Below are 8,799 nucleotides of genomic sequence, written 5' to 3' on the forward strand. Positions count from 1 at the left end.
TTCCTTCCTTCCTTCCTTCCTTCCTTCCTTCTTTCTTTCTTTCTTTCTTTCTTTCTTTCTTTCTTTCTTTCTGACACATTTATTTAGTGTCATGATCAGACTATTACATTTAGCAATCAACAGTACAGGTTTAAAAGAACAAGTCTACCTAAACATTCTTGTTTGGCGCTGGAGAGATGGCTCAGCTGTTAAGTGAGGGTGCTATTTAAAGGCATGATGAGACTAGTGGCTTTTAGTAAGTGGTTGCAACTTTTCCAGAAGACAAGAGTTAGTTTCCAGCACCCATGTCAGGTGAGTCGCAGCTCAGTAGGTAAGGGGGCTTGCCAGGAAGCCTGACCATCTGAGTTCAGTCTCTAAGACTTATGTGGTTAAAGAGAGGAACTGACCCCTCAGGTTGCCCTTCGGTTTCCACACGTGCCAAGACATGGTGCAGCCCACGTGTGAACACAGAAAACAGAAATAAAGATGTAATTAAAAAAAAAAAAAGCTTTCTTAAAGAATCCAAATCCATTGTTTTTATAATGGCTCCTAAAGCTGAAAACCATTTCAAAGCACTATACATGTCACGAGGTGAATAAAACTCACTATCTTAAGAAAAAAAAAAAAACTGTCTGTGACTCAAACTCCAGAGGACCCAGTGCTGCTTTCTAGGCTCTGCAGAGACATGCACATATGTGACATGCATTGACACATACACATACACAAACATTGAAAAAAATACCTTCAAATTGCTTTATTGAAAAAGTAGTTGATACAATATATTTTGATCATGCTTTTCCTTCCTCAGCTTCTCAGCTTCAGATCCCCCCACATCCAGAGTCATCCAAGTTTATATTCTTCTCTTTCTCTCTCTTTCAAAAGCAAATAAGAAACAAAAGCAAAAATAAGAAGCACAAAAGAACCCCACAAAAACAAAAAATCAAAACAGACAGGCAACAAACCAGCTCTCAACTGCTGTTTGTTTGTTTGTTTGTTTGTTTTTTCTCCACACACATGAGTATTACCCGTGTTACAGCTAGGACCTGCCAGTACTGTGTGCAGCTGAGCCCACGGGTTATGTGTTATAACATGTAGCTTCCCTGCTTCTCTGCTTCATCTCTGTTGTTGGGTTTGGGCAGTAATTAGAGCCTTTGCCGTGACTGTATCAGCTCTTGCTTCAGGAACCACCATAGCGTGTTGGGTTCTGGCTTCGCAAAGTATTTCCCTCCGTTTTGAATGTCATGTAACACTCACTGAGTTCTAGTCACATTGCACAACTTCAGGTTCTGTGATGATGGAAAGAGAAAAACCAAACCAAGTCAAACCAGATTATTTCAGATAAGCCCTCCCTGCAGTTCATTAGCCACTTGTTTCATCACTTCTTTAAATAGCACCCTTTGTCTCACCTCTTAGGAAGCTGCACCGACAAGTTCAGCCCAACTCACTGCCAAGAAACCTGAAATTTTCCACCAACATTTTTTTTTTTTTTTTTTTTTTTTTTTTTTTTTTGCTTACAATTGCAAATGTTGAAGACTACCAGAAGTACCTTGGGAAGATACAGGCAAACCTCTTCTTTTTCAGTTTTCTGAAACGATTGCTGCCTTTATAATCTTACAGTTTCAGGTTGCTATATCCAGGAACAATATTAAGGGTGAATGAACGTCTAAAATCTGTAATGTGAATTGCTTTTCTTTCAGTGTCTTCTGTCGTCTTCGAATCCCATGGCATAAAAGCACTTACAAGCCTTCCCATGTGGCAGTAACTCCCAAGTTTCATACTGATGCTTTATTTCATTTCTGATTCTCTTTTGCTAAGAGAAATTTCCCTAACATGGTATTAGAAGTCTACAAGACCACCTTGAAATTCTGTTCCTTGCTAATCTAACTTATTTAACCTATAAGGATTGTTTAGTACTCAAATTTCAACCTTGTGTCATTGTATATGGTAATAAACAGTTTTATTTAATTTGTATTGGGACAAATCACATAATCAAAAAAAATTTTCCAAAGCCTCCATTACTACAAGTTTGCTCATCCACTCTCTGGTGTATCTAGCCTTGTCACATGCAGAGCTGATGCAGGGACTGCTCTTTCTTCTCATGCCTACTACTCTGCAATGTAAAGGAAGACTTCAAAGATATTACCCACCCAAAAGTAGAAGTTTAAGGGCAAAACTTACAGAAAGTGTAGAAAATACATGCTTTAAAAGTTAATATTTTTAATAAAAAGAGTTAACTTGTTTCTCACCTGGATTTTCCTGAAGAGACCAGTGGTTTGCCTAAAGGATGTCAGCTTTGAAATCAGATCTGGAAATCAATGCTGCTCCTCTTGAACATTTTAGGAGAACATTTCTAGAAAGTGATCAGTGGCAAGATTCATTTCATGAGTAAAAAGTGGTTTTAATATTTAAACTAATTCTAAGTGGATTTACTTGGTATTGATGCCAGATTACAGTCTGGGAAACCCAGTGTTCTCAACAGTGCTGACATAGTGAATTGAAATACTGTGTCCTTGTAGACCAGGAGATTAAAGCAATTGCTCAACACTTAACAGTATGAGGGTCTTGGACTTAGTGTCCATTTATCTGATTTTCTCTTATTTACTCTTATCATTAATCTGCATGTAAAGTACAAAGTGAGGAGAAACAATTGTATAGTTAAGGATGGTGAAGGTTCACTGAGGCACTGAGAGATACAGCAGGAGAGAGTGGAGAAGATGCAGGGTCAAATGTTGGAAGAGACCCCCTTCCCCATGATTGCTCATATTATCAATGTTTTACTTTGGGTGTGGATTATCATGTTAGATGTGGACACTCATTATTATTTACATTATCATAATTTTATGTATTTGTCTTTTGTACTGGCTATTTTTGTGCGTCAACTTGATACAAGCTGGAGTTATCACAGAGAAAGCCCTCCCTTGAGGAAATGCCTCCATGAGATCCAGCTTTAGGGCCCATTGTGGGTGGTGCCATCTCTGGGCTGGTAGTCCTGGGTTCTATAAGAAAGCAAGCTGAGCAAGCCAGGGGAGGTAAGCCAGTAAGTAACATCCCTCCATGGCCTCTGCATCAGCTCCTGCTTCCTGACCTGCTTGAATTCCAGTCCTGACTTCCTTGGTGATGAACAGCAATGTGGAAGTGTAAACTGAATAAACCATTTCCTCTTAATTTGCTACTTGGTCATGATGTTTTGTGTGGAAATTTAAACTCCGACTAAGACACCTTCTAACCAACAAAATTGAATATATTTGTGCTCTATGTTATATTTTAGTATGTGTAATTTGAAATGACTCAATGAGTCAATCTAGCTTATGATTATATTTATTATATTTATTGCCTTACAATGATTATTTTTTATGGGGAAGAAATTCAAAATCAAATCTCTTTGTACGTTCCAAATATGTACTTCATTGCTATATGTTCACCATAATGCACAAGAAAATAAGCAACATTATTTTTTTTTTTGGACCTGAGATTTTGTGTCATTTAGCCAATATCTCTCCAGCTTTTTCTGCCTTTCAGTTCTTGGTCTTTTATCCAGTGAGTTGGATAGAAGTTCTAATTATAAGTCACACAATAGTTGTCTTCCAATTGCTCATAGTCTGTAACACAATGTCCTCCAACTTCACAAATAAATGTGGCAAATGACCATATTCTTTTGAAGACTTAATAATCCTGCTTTGTTTTTACATACCACTCTTTCTTTGCTGGTTATGTGTGTACAGATATTTTATAAGTTGCTGATCTCATTTCTTGCATGCAAGTGTATATTCCACTTTCAGAGAGGAATTGCTGAATTATCTGTCTTTTGCTATTTTTCTTTTTTTAAATGAAAGTTTTCTTTCATTAAAAATTGATATTCTTTTCTCAAATAATATATTTCAATTACAGTTTCTCATCTGACTACTACACCCAGTTATTCTGTTCTTCCTCTGTGATATGGGTCTACCTCCTTTCTGTCCCTCATTCAAAAACAAAGAGAAAAGGCTCTGCTTTTCTGTGCAAGCCGTTGATCCCATCAAAATCAGACATATCTCTTTGGCTTTGAGGACGTCTGATCTACATGGTGAGTTTCAGCACAGTCAGAACAACCCAGAGACACTGTTTCAAAACAATAACAATAAAAAATAGAACAACAACAACAACAACAACCACACAGCAAACAGGTATCTACAGGATAATAATAAAATAAATAAAACAAAGACACACTTATCAGAATAGAATAAAACTAAAGGAAAAGGCACCAGCTTGACTTCTCAATGTTCAATGAGTTGTGTAGGTGTTTTCAGCAGTGGGGCCTTGCCATCAGTTTGTGGAGAGCAAGCTATTGTCTTGGTAACAGCTTCTGTTGTTATGGGTCTCATAGGATCGCTTTGGCCAAAATTTCATTGTATGTAACCCAATTAACAGTACTAGAAGCTTCATTTCATTACAAGAGATGGCCAGTTGGTGCTCTGTCTCCCCTATTATTGGGCAAGCCATCAATATGATAGATGTTGGGGTGAGCCAATTCAAAGCCCTGAATCTGGGCCTGAGAAGTATCTGAGCTGGTCAGCTGCTGGCTATTCTATTTTCATGGCCTTTGGGCTGGCTCACCTCCAACATCCTGCAACCGGGGTCATCTTTACTCTACCTTGATGCCCAGGCAAGGTACAAGACCTGCTCTCCCAAGGGTTGCAGCCAGTGCAGGACAGAGCCAGATCTCCCACTCTCGTGACCTCAGGGCCAGATGATCTACTTGCCATAGATGGCAAGGGACAAGGGAGGAAAAGAGAGTATCTCTCTCTCATCTGTGCCACCATATAGCATACAGAGGCAGGGTCAGTGCTCCTCCATTCATGCCTTTTGGGGTAGCTTACCAGGGCCAGCTCCACTGTGCTGCCCAGTGAAGGTATGCTGTGTAGGGTCTGCTCTCCTGATTGCTGCAGCAGTGAGGGGCAGGGCCAGCCCCTGTAATGGCAAGGGGTGAGAGTGAGGGATGGCATATCTCTCTCTTGCTCATGCTGCCACTTGGTAGACAAGTTGCAGGGCCAGCTCTCCCATGCTCACGCCCTTGACTCAGCTCTACTGCGTGGGGCCTAGGTAAGGTGCAGAGCCTGCTCTCTTGAGTGCTTTACCTGGTGAGGGACAAGGACAACTCTCCTGCTCTCAGGAACACAGGTGGCAAGGTGGGAGGAAGGTGCCATCATGCAGGAGGTGAGTGGCAGGGCCAGCTCTCTCACACTCACACCCTGGCTACCTGCAACTCCCACAATGTGCGTGTGGGATAAGGGGAGCGCTCTCTCTTCTCTACTGCAGCTAGCTACCAGCAAGATAAGTTCTCCTGTTATCATGCTTCCAGAGCCGGCTCTCCCAGGAAGCCCAGGTGAGGGGTGGGGCCATCTCTACAGTCCTCAGACATTAATGTGTTCTTCAAGGACCAGGGAAGTCTTCCTAGCCTTTGTTGGTAACAGACGTGTGCTGCTGCAGGGCCATGGAACCAGATGTGGCTCCTGGTGACAGCATAGGCCAGGATCCCACCATAGACCCAGGTAGTGTCACCAGCTACTTATATCAGGCTGTTCCTCACTAACTTTGAGTCTCTAGTTCTGTTTCTCTTCATTGTGCCCACAACCTCTGTTTCTCTTTCTATTCCATTTCTCCATCACTTACTCGCTCCTCTTAGTGGCAACCAGGGTCTTTGGATGTCTGGGTTCATCTCAGGAGTGGTCTCAGGAGTGCTATGCCCCACTTGTGCATTAAGGCAGCAGACAGGCCATCTCCACCATCTCATGCAAGGTACATCTGTCTAGGGCTCACTCCTGCCCAGGGACTGAGGTTCCAGGAATGGTTCTTCTAATCTCCAGCTTGCTTCTCACCCTTGGAGCCCACCCAGGCCTGCAAAGCAGCAAACTTGTGGTTGTCTCATGCTTGTTCTTTTCAGGGAGTGTTGTGTTAGGCTACTAATCATTCAGATGTTCACAGGTCAGAACACTGGGTGTAGTTGTAGCCTCTCTCTTCTCTGCCACCTACTGACGCACTTGTAACACAGCAGCCACAACAATGACTCTAGGGACAGATTCAACAGTGATTTCTATAAAAGTTTGCATTCCCTCCAGTAATGGAGGAATGTTCCCTTTGCTCCACATTTTCTACAGCGAGAACTGTTATTTGTTTTATTGATCTTAGACATTCTGATGCAGATAAGATGAAATATCAAAGTAGTTTTGATTTGCATTTCCCTGCTGACTGAGGATGTTGGTCATTTCTTTGAATGCTTTTTAGCCATTTGTGGGTTTTTTTGTTGTTGTTGTTTTTGTTTTTGTTTGAGACTTTCCTGTGTATATCTGCACCCCATTTTAAAATCGGGTTTTTTACTTTGTTGATATCTAGGGTTTTTTTTTTTTTTTTTTTTTTTTTTTTTTTTTTTTTTTTTTTTTTTTTTTTTTTTTTTTTGCATTCTTTATTTTGGGCATTATCCTTCTATCAGACGAGTAGTTGATGAAAATCCTTTCCTATCCTGTGGAGTTGCAGCTTTGTTGGAATGATGGCCTTTGTCACAGAGAGAAGCTTTTCAGTTTCATAAGATCCCATTTATTAATTGTTGATTTTAGTGCCTGTGTTAATAGTATGCTGCTTAGCAAGTCTTTTCTTATGCTTATGAGTTCAAGGCTAGTCCCCATTTTCTCTTCTATTAGGTTCAGTATATCCAGTTTTATGTTAAGGTCTTTGGTCTATTTTGAATTGAGTCTTATGCAGGGTGATAATTATGGATCTATTTGAGTTGTCCTTTGTACACCTGTCCTGTTTGACCAGCACCATTTGTTGAAGATGCTGTCATTTTTTTTCACCCAATTCATATCTCTGGCTTCTTTATCAATATTCAGATGCCTATATGTGTGAATTTATGTCTGTCTGGGTTCTCAATTAGAACCCACTGACCGATGTGTTAGTTTTTATGCCAATACCATGATGCTTTTATTATTACAGCTCTTCAGTACAGTTTGAAACTGGGGATAGTGATACCTCCAGCAGGTCTTTATTGTTCAGGATTGTTTCAACTGTCCTGAGTTGTTTGTCCTTGAATTTTTTTTTCAAGAATTGTACAGGAATTTTGATGTGGATTGCATTGAATCTGTAATTGCTTTTTGTAGGATGGCCATTTTTCCAATCCTACTGATACATTAGCACATGAAATTCTTTCATCTTCTGATATCTTCAGTTTTTTTCCATCAGTGTCCTAAAGTTTTTTTTTTTTAAATAACACAAGAATTTCAATTGCTTGGTAAACGATACTCCAATATATTGTATATTATATTGTGAAAGGTGTGTTTCACTGATTTTTCCACTGTCCATTTGTCATTTGAACATAAAAAGACTACTGATTTTTGTGAGTTAATATTGTACCCAGTTACTTTGTTAAATGTTTTTTGTCTGCTGTAGGAGGAGTTTCCTGATGAATTTCTAGGATCATTTATGTATAATATCTTATCATCTGCAGATAAAGATATTCTTATGTTTTCTTTTCAATTTGTATGGCCTTGATCTCTTTCTGTTGTCTAGCTCCAGTAAAGTCTTAAGTACTATATATGTTGAATAGGTACAAAGAGAGTGAACAACTTTGTCTTGTTCCTAATTTTAGTGTACTTGCTTGGAGTTTCTTTCCATTTAAGTTGGTGTGTTGAGGTATGCCCCTTGTATCCCTAATCTCTCTAGGACTTTTACCATGAAGACGACTTTGATGTTTTCAAAGGCCTTTTCTGAATCTAATGAGATGATCATGTCTTTTATGTTTTTCAGTTTGTTTACATGGTGAATTACATTTATTTATTTACATATGTTGAACCATTTCTTTATCTCTGGATCATGGTGGATAATCTTTTTGATGCATTCTTGGGATTTATTTGCAAGTATATTATTGAGAAGTTTTGCATTTGTATTCATAAGTGACATTGGGCTGTAGTTATCTTTGTTGGGTCTTTGTGTATCAGGGTAACAGTGGTTTTAATAAAACAAACTGGGCAATGTTGCCTCTGTTTCTAGTTCGTGGAATAATTTGAGAAGTATTGACATTAATTCTTCTTTGAAGGTCTGGTGGAATTCTGCACTAAACCCATGTAGCCCTTTTCTTCCTTTTTTTTTCTTTCTCTTTTTTTTGGGGGGGGGTTGGGCTATTTTCAGCTACTGTTCCTATTTCACTAGGGATTAATTATAAATCGATTTAAATTGCATATCTGATCATGATTTAACTCTGGTAAGTGGTAGGCATTGAGAAAATTGTCCATTTCTTTTAGATTTTCCAAGTTGGTGGAATACAGATTGTAAAAGTATGTCCTTAGGATTCTCTGGATTTCTCCAGTGTCTATTGTTATGTTTTCCTTTTTCATCTCTAATTTTCTTAATTTGGATATTCTGTCTTTACCTTTTAGCTCATTTGAAAAAGGGTTTTCAATCTCATTGAATTTATTTAAGGAATCTTTGTTTCCTTTATTATTTTTCTTTTTGTTGTTGTTTCTGTTTACTGATTTCAGTTCTGAGTCTGATTATTTCATTGTTTTGCTATCTACTTCCTTTGAATGTGACTTATTCTTTTTTGCATTAGAGCTTCCAGGTGTGCTGTTAAGTTCCTAGTATGAAATCTCTGAATTCTTTTACTTTATTTTTTAAAATGTAAGCTGTTAGTGGCCTGAACTTGCCTCTTAGGTCAGCCTTCATTATGCCCCACAAGTTTGGATATGTTGTGCATTCATTTTCATTCAATTCTATGAAGTCTTAACTTTCTTTTTGAATTTCCGTCTTGACCCATTTTTCATTCAATAGTAAGTTGTTCTTTTCCCAAGTGTT

At 38.9% G+C, this 8,799-nt stretch overlaps 1 non-coding gene across 1 annotated transcript; it reads right to left on the minus strand.

Annotated features, from left to right (window-relative positions):
- Nucleotides 1-5,906: 5,906 nt before the first annotated feature.
- On the minus strand, nt 5,907-6,035 carry LOC115029629. The gene has a single exon (XR_003835195.1). It is a non-coding gene; the product is annotated as a small nucleolar RNA SNORA17 (small nucleolar RNA).
- Nucleotides 6,036-8,799: the final 2,764 nt, after the last annotated feature.

Source organism: Mus caroli, chromosome 16 (genome assembly GCF_900094665.2).
Source record: "Mus caroli chromosome 16, CAROLI_EIJ_v1.1, whole genome shotgun sequence".
Classification (NCBI taxonomy): domain Eukaryota; kingdom Metazoa; phylum Chordata; class Mammalia; order Rodentia; family Muridae; genus Mus; species Mus caroli.